The sequence below is a fragment of the Rhinolophus sinicus genome, chromosome 16 (genome assembly GCF_057876585.1).
Source record: "Rhinolophus sinicus isolate RSI-liver-muscle chromosome 16, RSI-T2T, whole genome shotgun sequence".
NCBI lineage: Eukaryota > Metazoa > Chordata > Mammalia > Chiroptera > Rhinolophidae > Rhinolophus > Rhinolophus sinicus.
This window is the reverse complement of record NC_142516.1, coordinates 103764582-103778747: the sequence shown is the minus strand read 5'-3', so window position 1 is coordinate 103778747 and position 14166 is coordinate 103764582.

Genomic DNA, 14166 nt, shown 5'->3' with positions numbered 1-14166 from the left:
ACCCAGACACCTGGTAGACCAAGAAAATTTCACAGAAGAGATTTACCTCAAACATTACATCACACAACATCTTCACTAGAGAGTCTACTTTATCCTCAGCTGGGTGGCAACCAAGGTTTTCTGCCTCCTTTCCCCCCACTGAAGACCTTTTCTCCATCTCCTGAGTTGTTTTGAGGACACTTAAATATGTTCACCTCTTATCCTGGAGAGCAATAAAAACTAGCATTATGAGAAATTCTTTTACCAGCTATCACCAAGATAATACCTATCTATCAGCTTCACTCTAAAACCACTTTCTTGGCAGATTGTACCCTTTACTCTTCAGCTGTCTCTCTCCCTCATTTAGAGTGTATGTAGGAAGTAAAATGGGAAAAGTGTACAAGTCAGTATGGCGTATGTTTCCACAAATGATAACTACAGTTCTAGGCCATCAAAATATTTTAGTGCATTTTTAATAATAATTTTGGAAAAGAGAACAACAACAAAAAACTTCCTTTGAATCTCTTGAATTCAGATCTTCTCTCTTACTGTGTCTTTGGCCTTACTTATCTGTTAGCTGCCATTGTCATTTTTACAGATCTTGTCAATACACAAAGTTTGATTATCCTTGGTTGAAGTTAGGAGTTACATGGAGAAAAGAAATTTGCCATCTCTAAACTTTTTTTTAAAAAGAATGTTTATTTCAGCTTCTTCGAGCAGAGATGCAAAATAAACTTATTTGAATTTTATCTTCCTTGTATCCTCAGTCTGTCTTTGCTGAAGACATATATTTCAATGATGATTTTTGAAGTAAATTAAGTGCTTGTATTGTTGGTTTACTATTCAGAATGGAGACTTGTTCAGAAAAATCCATATTGAAATTTTGAAGAGAAATAACTCAGGCCCTACGTTCTCTGCCACAGGCAATCTTTCATCTTATTTTCTCATTATCTTACATGTCTTTGGAAGAAATATGTGATCAGAATGTAGTGGTCAGTTTTACTTTAGACATCTCTTTTTGTCAGATATTATTTATGGTGGGTGATTACATTTTGCATTTCTATATACATCACTTCTTTTCTTAGAATTTATCTTCAAGAATTAGAATTTGAGCTAGAATTTATCTTCAAGAGACTATCAAGGGGACATTAATGGTGATAATAACTGCTCCTGTGTATTACTTGGTATTTTTTATGTTTAAGAAAATCTCTACCTTTGGGGTAATAGGCAGTGCCTGGTGTAGTTATGGAATAACTGCCTTTTAAAGTTCCCAAGTCCCTGTTCTGATATTATTCCTGCTAGTTTGGGCCCGTCTCCTCTGTGCTCTCCATGTTCCCAGCAACTGCTAGTGGACAGATCATAACAATAATTACAATTGCTTACATTTATTTCATGCCTGTCACAAGGTACTTTATGAACATTTTCTTGAATTCTCACAACAATAATAAAAATGTGCTAAGTGTGACTATCTTTGTTATAGAAGAGACTCAGGTTTAAGAGGAGCCCCAGTTACATCACTAAGAGGAGGCAAAGCAGGATTTTAAACTACTTTTCCCTGGCTCCACGGCATAACTCTTCATTATGCCATGTTGTTTTTCAGTTCTTTTCTAGGATGGTGACGTAGTTCTGTCTGATTCTGCAATGTCCTCTAACCCTGGCTCACCCAGTGATTTGACCTGGCTGTGAGATGAGAGTCCCAAAGGCCATATCTGAGCTGTCTACATTTTTCGGACACTTTGTACCATCCAGTTGAGCTTGTCCTGGAAAGCTTTTGCCCAGGCCTGTTGTCTCAGCCCTGTCCAGTTTTACCTGATGTCTCCAGTGTGCTAACTGCTGAGCTGTCCTCTCATCTCAGCATGTCTTGCTTTTGAGTTCATTTCCATTCAGACAGAGCCATCAGAACCATCCTGACAGTTGAATTTCAGAAAATAGTCCAAAATTCAAAATTTGGAAAATTCAATATTTTTTCATTAAATATTTTAAAATCAAAGAACATAATCCCAATTTTCAGTGTACTCAAGTTATTGATGGATATTTTTTAAAAAAAACCTTTAAGGAAAAAAAGCAGCTCAGGTCACACCTTTGCTTGAGTTGCTCAGAGTGAAATTGCTCAGTTGCTCCTACTTTTTGTCCAGGGCAGTCTGGTATTAACTCACATAGCCTGGTTATTGAGTTCTCTGCTCCATGTTGAGAGAGAGAGTTTGTAAAAGTTGGGGAAAATAGGGGCAGAAGCTATTACTTTTGTTAACCCTATGGCTGCAGTCTCAGAATTGTAGGTTCCTTGGTCAGTTGCAGTGGCATCAGAACCTGGTGAAGCAGAACCTGCCACCAGCCCCAAGGATCCTAAGAATTTACCCTGGGTCCCTGCAACATTTATATTCTCCAAAAGTAAGAGGGGAATCAGAGATCAAGTAAGCTGGCTAGGTTGGCATCCCGATCCCTGAATACTTCAGAAAGTCTCCTCCCTCCTCAGTGTTTTAAGGTGTGAGCCTTTGGAAAATTTCCCCTAAAGCTTAAGAATCATCTCATTCACTGGATTTGAACTGAATTCCTTTAACTGACTAATATGCACCCACAACATTTCCAGAGCAGATGCCAAGATGATAAATGAGAACTAGCAAAATGCTAATCACTCATGAGCCCAGAGGTATAAAATGATAGAACCCAAATCTCTGTGGGCTACCACTGCTGTATAGCGTGGCGGAAAGAAGAGAGCTTGGGGTTTGAAGCCACAAGACTTTCCTTGGTGAAATCAGGGGGAACCTCTTTCTAAGTGTGAGTGATTTTTAGAGCACTTATGTAGTCTCTCTCTAAGACGGGGCAATAAAAATACTCATTTCACAGTGTTATTAATTAGTATTAAATAGGAATTATGATTATTTAAGTACTTTGTGAAATGTAAAGTACCCCACAGTTGTTTGTTGTTTCTGTTATTGTTAATATTATTATTGCCTTTAAAATGTGTACCATTCAAATCCAGTTCTCTGGTTTCTCTATAAATTCTGCAAGCTCACGAATATCCTTTAATAAGTGATTTTCTGTTTGAAACAGCTAGAGCATTGTTTGCAACTGCCAATAATAACTGCGATGGGCCTCACACTAGCAAGTTTGATGTTATCTTTCAATGAGGTTATACATACATTTATACTTGTATGTTTGCCACAAGCATTGGTTTCTAAAAATAAACTTTATTTTGTGGAGAAGTTTTGGGTTCATAGAAAAGTTGAGCCTAAGGTACAGAGAATTTCTATATAACTTTTCCCCACCACGCACAACCTCTCCCGCTATCAACATCCTGCATTAGAGTGGTAACTTTGTTACAACTGAAGAACCTACACTGTCATTGTTATCCCAAATCCATAGTTTATATTAAGGTTCACCTTGCTGTTGTATATTCTATGGGTTTGACAAATCTATAATGAAATATATCAGTAATTATAGTGTCGTACAGAATAGTTTCATTGCTCTAAAAATCCTGTATGCTCTGCCTATTCATCCTTTCCTTCACATGCCTCCCTTGGCAACCATTGGTCTTTTTGCTTTATTTATAGTTTCACCTTTTCTAGAATGTCATATAATTGGAATCATACAGTTTGTAGCCTTTTCAGATTGGCTTCTTTTTTATTTTATTTTATTAGTTTCAGGTGAACAAAACAATATAATATTTAGACATTTATCATTTATATCCCTCACACTGTGTCAACCCCTTTCCCCCCATCCATTATCCCTCTGACATCACACAGAGCCATTACATTTCCACTGTCTCTATTCCTAATGCTGTACTCTGCTTCTTGTAACTATATGCAATATATATACAAATGTGTATATATATATATATATATATATATATATATATATATATATATATATATATATATATATAAAAACCTGTGTAAGGCTTGCGGCAAGATAATGAGACTAAGAGAGTCAGGCGGGTTCAGAAAGGTGAGTGCTTTATTCTGCACTTCCTGGCGAGGTTCACCGGTCCGCAGACTGGGGCTGGTGAAGTCATGCCCAGGGCAGAGCAAGGGAGGCATATACGCGATTTTTGGGGTGGAGGTTGGCTGAGTGAGGTGGCAGATGAGCATCCAGAGTTGTTTATCGCACCAGCGGTCTGCTGCCCTTTCGGGGAAACACCAGGGGCCCCAGTTTCCGTCATGCGAGGAGGGGTCTGATTTGGCAGAGGGGTATGACTTGGCTCCTGGCCGCTTTGACCATGCCCATAGCTGACCTAACAACCTGTAGTTGACATTCATCATTGTTCAGCTTCAGCTTCAGTTGTACAGTGCAGTGATCAGGCAGATTGACTTCTTTCATTTAGTAATATGCATTTAATATCCCTCCATGTTTTTTCATGGTTTGATAGCTGCTTTTTTTTGTTGTTGGTTTTTTTTTTTTTGGAACCGAATAATAATCCTTTGTCTGGGTATACTGCAGTTTATTTATGCATTCACCTAGTGAAGGGCATCTGGGTTGCTTTCAAGTTTTGCCAATTATGAGTAAAGCTGCTATAATAATCTGTGTTCAGGTTTTTGTATGAACATAAGCTTTTAACTCATTTGGGTAAATTTAAGGAGTATGATTGCAGGGTTGTATGGTAAGAGTATGTTTAGTTTTACAAGAAACTATTGAACTCTTGCAAAGTGGCTGTACCATTCTGCATTCCCACCAGCTATGTATGAGAGTTCCTGTTGCTCCATATCCTCATTAGTATTTGGTGTTGTCAGAGTTTGGATTTTGCCATTCTGATAGGTTGTGTAGTGGTATCTCATTGTTTTAATTTGTCTAATGACATGTGACATTGAACATCTTTCCATATGCTTATTTTCCTAAAAGAATTAATTTTAAATACATAAATTTGCTATTGTATCTTGGATTTTCTTTGTATTTCATTATGCTTAATGCCTAAATAAATAGAAGTAGCCCAGGGCTCTCTTGAGTTATGACAGACTCTGCCTTAAGTTGAAGAAAGATGGATAAGGGTGGAGGGACACAAGAATGGGAAATGATTGTGAAGAAGTAAATTATCAGATATAGAAGACAGTAAAGTTAAAGAGCATTACTCCTGAAAATGAAATATAGGTTAACAGGTGAAATTCCTTCCTTTCACAAAGTTAATTATTTACTTACAGTTGAAGAGTGAACCAGAGTCTCCTGAATGTCTACTTCTTGGCCATTTAGTGAGCATGAGAAGAGCTGTAAAATCAGCTTTTACTAGGTCTGCCAATTATATTTGCAAACTTGCCACTGTGCGCTTACATTGGCGGCACTGTACAAATAGCTTGGTACGGTTTCGTTAACCTTGGTATATCAGTGTCTCACAGCAGTGTTCGTGTCGACATGTGGTGGTGTCTTGCTGAGTGCTGTTCATTATTGTTGTTGCATGTTTTTGTGTGTCGTCGCAAGAATGTCTGAGCTCGAATTAGAGCAATGAACAAACATTAAATTTCTTGTTAAACTTGGCAAGAATGGAAGTGAAATCAGGGACATATTTGTCCAAATTTATCTGGATAACGCCCTGAAGAAAACGGCAGTGTACAAATGGATTAAATGCTTTTCTGAGGGGAGAGAATGCGTCACTGATAAAGAGAGATCAGGATGGCCAGTAACAAGCAGAACTGACGAAAACATTGCAAAAATTCATCAAATTGTGCGTCAAAATCATCGGCTGATTGTGAGAAGCATAGAAGACCAAGTAAACATCGATAGAGAAACAGTTAGGAAAGTCTTAACTGAAAATCTTGGCATGAGAAAGGTATGTGCAAAAATGGTCCCGAAGGAGCTCACTGATGAACAAAAGCAAAGGAGAGTTGAAGTTTGCCATGACCTTTTGGAGAGGCAAGATGATGTTTTGGGCCATGTTATCACTGGTGATGAAACATGGGTGTACCAATACCACCCTGAAACAAAGTGTCAAAGTGCACAATGGAAGTCAGCCAATTCTCCACGACCAAAACAGTTCCATCAGACCAAATCAACAGTCCAAATGATGTTGCTAAACTTTTTTAATATCAGAGGGATTATTCATTATGAATTTGTACCAACTGCACAAACAGTTAACCACGTTTACTATTTGGAAGTGCTGAAAAGGCTGTGTGAAAATGTTAGGTAAAAACAACCTGAACTTTTCGCCACCAATTCATGGCTCTTGTATCACAACAATGCACCAGGTCACATGGCACTGTCTGTGAGGGTTTTTAGCAAGTAAACAAACAACTATATTGGTACACACCTCCTTACTCACCTGACCTGGCCCCCAATGACTTCTTTCTTTATCTGAAGATAAAGGAAATATTGAAAGGAAGACATTTTGATGACATTTAGGACATCAAGGGTAATACGACGACAGCTCTGATGGCCATTCCAGAAAGAGTTCCAAAATTGCTTTGAGGAGTGGACTAGGCTCTGGCATCAGTGCATAGCTTCCCAAGGGGAGTACTTTGAAGGTGACCGTAGTGATATTCAGCAATGAGGTATGTAGCACTTTTTCTAGGGTAAGTTCACAAACTTAATTGTCAGACCCCGTATGTGTAGTAGTTCTCTGATGACCTCAGGCCCTAGGAAGAGTCATTTGGAAGTCGGTGATTATCCTCATTACATAGGAAATGCCCCTAAATGTTTTCACCTTGGCCAGTTTGCAAAGTTTATTGGATTAATAATTAGCAGAACTCACTTCAACTGTTTTATATCTGCACAATGAACGTCATCCCATCCGAGGAATGTTACTAAGATAAGATGTGATAATGGTGTGAAGGTGCTCTAAAAAAATTAAATCTTTTGCAAATGAAAATCTTACAGGATTGATTTTCTACTTTGGCATCTCATTGATTCACATTCACCTAATTTATAGGAACTTTAGGGTCCAATATTCATCTAAGTTTAATGGGAAGATTTAGTTTGTTTCCCAAACTAATCTTGTCTACAAATACTTCACCATTTTCTTTGGTAGTAAAATGTACTTTGTGGCTACTCACTAACTTTCTTAATAATGAAGTGAAAGTATTATTTAAACAGAATTTATTGCTCTCTCCAAGTTTTCAGTTAGTAATGTCTTTTTGGGGAAGATCTTTAATTTGAGAAGATATTCCCCCAAAAGATATCTTCTCACATTAGAGACCTTCCTTGATATTTACTTCTAAAACTTGAAGTTTCGATGAGTTTCTATTTTCATAATTAGAGAGGAAACAATAACATCAGGAATGTTCTTATTATCTTCAAACACTTCATGTGCTGTATTAAACATCTTTTTGGTTTATATAATGTTTTTTAATTTGAGAAGGTTTTTTTTTTTCTGTAATTTTCTTGAAGTCAGTCTGGAAAAAAAGATTATATTTTAGGATAATCTGCCTTAAAAAGTGACTAGAATAAGGAATGCTGGGTTATGTCTTTCAAAAAATGAACAATTATTATGGCTAACATTTATGAGAAGATGCAGTGATTATAATGTTGTTTTCATTGAATCATTAAAGGTCAGTGATTGATAACACTTCAAGATTGTGGAGTTTTTTCTTTTTTAAAGATTTTTATTAAAATATAGCTAACATACAATGTTATATTAGTTTCAGGTGTACACAATAGTTACTCAACATTCATATACCTAAAGAACTGATCACCGTGATAAGTCCAGCAACCATCTGACACTGTACCACGCTGTCATGACATTATTAACTACATTCCCTGTGCTGTACATTACATCCCATGACTTATTTGTTTTATACCTGGAAATTTGAACCACTTATTCCCCTTCACCTTTTTCTCCCTTTTTGTAAAATTTTCAATTACACATGACATTCAGTATTATTTTATATTAATTTCAGGTGTACAGCATAATGGTTAGACATTTAAATAATTTAAGTAGTGATGTCCCTGACTAGTCTAGTACCCACTGGGCACTATACATAGTTTCTACCATATTACTGACCATATTTCCTATGCTTTACCTTACATTCCTATGACTATTTTGTAACTGCCAATTTATGCTTCTTAATGCTGTCACCTTTTTCACCCTGCTTCCCGAATTCCATCCCATCTAGCACCCTGATAAATCTAGTACCCATTTGACACCTTACATAGTTATTACAAGATTATTGACTATATTCCCTATGCTATTCCCTACATCCCCATGACCACTTTATAACAGTCAATTTGTACTTCTTAATCTCTTCCTCTTTTCAGCAGCTCCTAACACCCCTCCCATCTGGCAACCATGTAAATGTTCTCAGTATCTATGAGTTTGTTTCTGCTTTGTTTGTTTATTTTGTTCTTTAGATTCCATATATAAGCAAAATCACATTGCATCTGTCTTTGACATACTTCACCCAACAAATCCTCCAGGTCCAATCAAGCCACCGCAGATGGCAAGAAACCATCCCTTCCATGGCCGAGCAACACTCCATTGTATATATGTACCACCCCTTCTTTACCCATTCATCCATCACCAGGCATCCAGGCTGCCGCCACATCTTGGCCGTTGTAAACAATGCTGCAATGAACATATGGAGGCACACATCCCCTCAAAGTAACTTTTTGGGTTTCTTTGGATGAATACCCAGAAGTGAGATTACTGGGTACTTCTTTGTCTCTTGATATAGCCTTTGTTTTAAAGTATATTTTGTCTGTTATAAGTATTGCTATCTGAGCTTTTTTTTTGTTTGCTTCCATTTTCATAAAATATCTTTTCCCCATCCCTTTACTTTCAAACCTCCCTTGTAGTTAACTAACTGCTTTTCTCTTGTGGCTTTTAAAGTTCTTTCTTTATCTTTAACCTTTGACATTTCAATTATGGTGTGTCTTGGTGCAAGTCTCTTTGGGTTCATCTTGTTTGGAACTCTCTGCACTTCCTAGGCTTGTACATTTATTTCCTTCACTAGTTTAGGGAAGTTTTCCATCATTATTTCTTCAAATAGGTTTTCAATTCCTTGCTCTCTCTCTTCTTCTTTTGGAACCACTATGATGTGGATGTTGGTATGCTTGATGTTGTCCTTGAAGCCCTTAAACTAGTCTCACTTTTTTAAAAAAGTTTTTTTCTTTTTTAAACTGTTCTGATTGGGTGTTTTCTGTTACCTTGTCTTCGAAATCGTTGATTTGATCATTTGCTCATCTAATCTACTGTTGAGTCCTTCTAATGTATTCTTCATTTCAGTTACTGTATCCTTATTGCTGACTGGTTCTTTTTTATGTTTTCTACCTCCATTTTTATGTTTCCTATCTCTTTGTTGAAGTTCTCCCTGAGGTCACTGAGCATCCTTATAACTAGTGTTTTGAACTCTGCATCTGGTAGATTGCTTGTCTCCATTTTGCTTAGTTATTTTTCTGGAGCTTTGTTCTGTTCTTTGTTTGTTTCTGTGTATTAGATAGGGCTGCTATGCCTCCTAGTCTTAGTAGAGTGGCCTTATGTAGTAGGTGTCCTATGGGGCCCAGTGGCTCAGGCTCCCTGGTGACCTGAGACAGAAGTTCTAGGTATGTCCCTTTTGTTTGTTGTGTGTGCCCTCCTGTTGTAATTGAGCATTGGTTGCTCTTTGCACATCAATGGGAGAGACTGACCCTCAGGCTCATTGGTTCTGAGGACTGGCCTTGACTACAGTGGAGTAATTGCTGTGTAGGAACTGACCCTAAGGAGCAGGATTTGCTTTAGCAGGGCTCTGGTGCCTGCTCAGTCTGCCCTTTGGGTGTGTTGTCCTTGGAGACAGCAGAGTGATGCTCCAGCTTGGTCCGAAGCTGGCCACCAGATGTGCTGGCCCTGGGCCTCTTGGGACAGACCCCACTACAGGTAAAATTCAGCCACCACCGTGCCCTGCCTGGGGCCACCTGACATAGAGCAATTCACAGGTATTTAGGAATAGGAAGGGTCATCCAAGGGTTTGTGTCACTAGCAAAATAATAAATGATTTTTCAGGGGCAGAAATTAGAGAGAAACATGGAATTTATATGACCCTGTCCTGGGCAGTGGGGCAGGGTCTGTTTTAGAAAACAGAAGAGAACAGAACAATAAATCGATTGGGAATATGTTGACAATGGCCAATCTATATTAAATAGATTCAGCAAGGCAATGGAACACGAGTTCAAGTTAAATTAAAATACCTTTAAAAATGTGTGCAACTTCACATATTTAGAACTCAGCTTAACATCTCCATCTCCCCCCAATCTCGAAACAGCTTCTCTTGATTCTCTTTCTCAATTAGTGGCTTTTATGCTCTCGCAGGTGTCTAATCCTGAGATTTGGAAGTTATCTGAGGTCCCTCTTTATTTGTTAACCTCACATTTGGCACAAAGTTTTATCAGTGTTACTTTCTACATCCATCCCATTCTCTGAATCCACATCTTCATTAAGTTGCTACAAATGTTCCTGTCCTATCACTTGACACTTCTTTGTCTCACTTAGAAAACACCTATTTGTTTCAAAAGTTGCCCCAAGGATTTCCTTTTTTCTATTAAGATTGACTCTGACTTCCAACTGTTTCCTAAAACAATGATTCTCAGCCTTGGCTGAACTTTGGAATCACCTGTGGTGTTTCAAAAACCAAATCCACTGCCAGATAGTCTGATCTAACTGGTTTAGAGTCCAGTCTGCAATGGGATTTTAAAAAATTCCCTCTGTGATTCTGAGTTGCACTGGGTTACAAACCAGAACAATAAAGTAATCTCTCCCTTGTGTTGCCTACTCTATTGTATCGTCTTCTTCTTCTTCTTTTTTTTAAATCCAACTATTTTATTTTATTTTTTAAAATTTTATTGGGCAACAGTGTGTTTTTCCAGGGCCCATCAGATCCAAGTGGTTGTCCTTCAATTTAGTTGTGGAGGGCGCAGCTCAGCTCCAAGTCCAGTCGCTGTTTTCAATCTTAGTTGCAGGGGGTGCAGCCCACCATCCCATGGTGGGAATCAAACCAGCTGCTTTGTTATTAAGAGCACGCGCTCTAACCAACTGAGCTAACCAGCCGCCCCTATTGTATCTTATAACAATAGTTCTGAAATCTGATTAAATATCCACATCACTGGGGTACTTTAAAAATCCAGATATTTGGGGTTTTAGTGGACAGCTTCTAAGGTAACTCCCCAATGACCCCACATTCTGGTGTTCAAGCTCTTGTAAAACCCCCTCTCCTTAAGTGTGGATGGGACTGGTGACTTGTTTCTATCCAATAGAATATGGCAAAGGTGATAGGATGTCACTTGGTGAGCACTGATTATGTTAGGTTAAAAAGCTCCTTGCTAGCAGACGTGCTCTTTCCCCCTTGCTGACTTTGAAGAAGCAATCTGCCATATTGTGAAAAGGTTATGCAGCGGGCTAGGTGGAAAATAATTATGAGTACATTTTGGAGCTGAGAGTGGGTTCCAGCTAATAGCCAGCAGGAAACCAGGGACCTCAGTGCTACAACCACAAAGGAATAAATTCTGATAACAACTTGAAGGAGTTTGGAAGCAGATTCATTGCTAGTTATGGTGCTAGAGGAGAACTGAACTCAAGAGTAGGCATCCTCAAATCCATTAAATTTAAGTCCTACTAGAATTCCAAAACTATTAGGTTGTGCAAAAGTAATTGCGATTTAGAAGGTTAAAAATAATTGCAAAAATCACAATAACTTTTGCACCAACCTACTAGCTTTTCCACTCCAAAAGCCATTGTGTGAATGGAATATGCTGTTGCTGAGGGCAGAGACAAAACTCTTGGTATTTTCAGGGGTATCTCATCATATTGGTGATGCTTGGAGGTCACCTCATGTAGTAGGAACTGATAAGGTGTACTGTCAGAGAAGTAGTTCTGTGGACTTAGGGTGTTCCTGCAAAGAGAGGACTAACTTGAATAGTGAAACCAGTTCAGGTAAAGAGTCACCATTCATCTTTTTTCTGATGTGAAATCTTCCTATTGACGCTTAAAGCCAAGGGCTTCTCTGTAGGCATTCTCCTTCTGCATGAACCAATTAGAACTGATTCCAGGGCCCTAATATGGAATCTAACCTTTTTTCCATTCCAAGGGCACCCAGCAATGGAATAGGAGCCCTTCAAAGTAGACTTTCCTGTTATCAACTGAATTGAGGAAAAAGTTTGATGGTAAGTGGAAGGGATTCTCTATGGGGTAAGAGATTGGATGATATTGAATTTCAAGCTCCTTTCTAACTCTAAGATTATTTGATTCTAGGATCTGCACTACTCCTAAAAATAATGTAGTGAGAAGGAAATTTGTATCTATGTAAGTCAGATGGTTATTAGTACTGGTCTACTGATAAATGTCTACTCAGCTCTTATTCTAATAATGTCTATAAGTTGGCTGGGCACTTCCTCAGGATTTCTAAATCAATTGTCTCTTAGAGTTCCATTAATGTTATCCTTTCATCATTATTTTAGATTGTTTTTTCTACAGATTGTTAAAAAATTAAGTACTGTCTTATAATCAAAGGATATTGTTCTGGTAATTTACGTCATTTGGTTTTCCTGAGTCACTTTACACATTAGCAATTAATTAATCATTTTGTTATAGTAAACTTTCTAGTGATTATCCTAACTTGCATTTTATATTAAAAAAAGAAATATATTTTTACTTTTAAAGTACAGAAAGGACAAAATGCATTTTTCATAGATTTTTCTTTTATTGTATTAGATTAGAGACACCAAATGTACTTTGGAACGCCTAATGAATAGTCAGAGTACTTTTTGCTTATCATTTCTTGAAATTGGTAATCTTTTAACACTGTGGGATCAAGGATTGCGTATTGAATATATACTGTGAATCCACTCTGGATCAAAAGAAAAATTACTCAGTGAAATTTGGGCCAGTTATGAAGAAAAGATGTGCACATAAGAGACAACAGAACTCAAAGGAACAATTGTACAGAGCACAGATAATCAGTTCAAGGGAGGTCAGAAATGAAAGCAGGCATGACAATTCAAGGAGGACACTGGAGGAAGAGCCAATCAGCTGGGCAGACAGGGGTGTAGGAGGTGGGTGGAAAAAGGAGAGGGAGGTAAGTGTTAACTGTTGGGGTAGAAATATGATAATGGAAGAAGAAAAGCTCAGTGGAGTTTATGTTAGTTTCTAGGGCTGATGCAATGATGTACCACAAAGTGGATGGCTTAAAACAACAGAAATCTATTCTCTCACAGTTCTGGAGGCCTGAAATCTGAAATCAAGGTGTCAGCAGGGTCATTCTCCCTCTGAAGGCTCTAGGGGACAATTGTTCCATGCCTCTGTTCTCGCTTCTGATGTTTCTGGTAATCCTTGGCACTCCTGGCCTTGTATATGCATCACTCTGATTCTGTCTCTGTCAGCACATGGTGTTCTCCCTGCATCACTTTGCAGTGTCTTCCATCTGTGCATGTCTTTTGTCTGTATTTTTTCTCCTTTTTTTTGTAAGGACAATAGTCATGTTAGATTAAGGAATGATGCTACTCCAGTATGACCTCATATTAATTTATATCTTAATTACATTTACAAAGACTATTTCCAAATAAGTTTACACTTACAGATTCTGTTGGTTAGGATTTCAGTACATCCTTTGGGAAAGGACAAAATTCAACCCATCGCAGCATCTATATGGCTTAGTTAGAAAATATCAGTCTTCAGATGTGAGCATCGGGAGCGCCTGGAGTTCTAACTGCCTGTGCATGTTGTAGAGGAGGGTGACATGCTGGAAGCATAGAGGGAAATTCATAATTTAAATGCATTTGGGGAGAGGGGGCAAAATGTGGTATAGTGTGTATAATATGGTAGAGTTTAAATTTGAAAAATGATATAGCCTTATATGTGTTATATGTGTAGTGACTATTTCTGGAAGAATCCAAAATCTAGTCACAGCAGTTTCCTCTGGAAAGAGGAAATGTAAGCCTTTGGGGCAGGAGTAAGATTAGACACTTAATTTCCCTTATATAATCTATTTAATTGCTTGATTTTTTTTTTTTTTTACTGTACGCATGCATGTATTACCTATACAATAAGTAACGTTAAAAAAAGTAAAAGTGAAAATATACTTGAGGCATTTTATTATGCAAAGCAACCTTGAGGTAACTTAAAAAGCATTTTTTTTTTTTTTTTTTAATATTGTCACTAGAGAATGAATGTATTTGTTCTCTAGATTTAAACTTCATATTGAGTTTTTTAGATCAGGCAACTCCTGTGTCAAAGGACCTGCCCTCAGTGTTAGCAAATAGAAATATCCAGTTGGCCTGGGTGTTTGAATGCTGATACTCTATTTG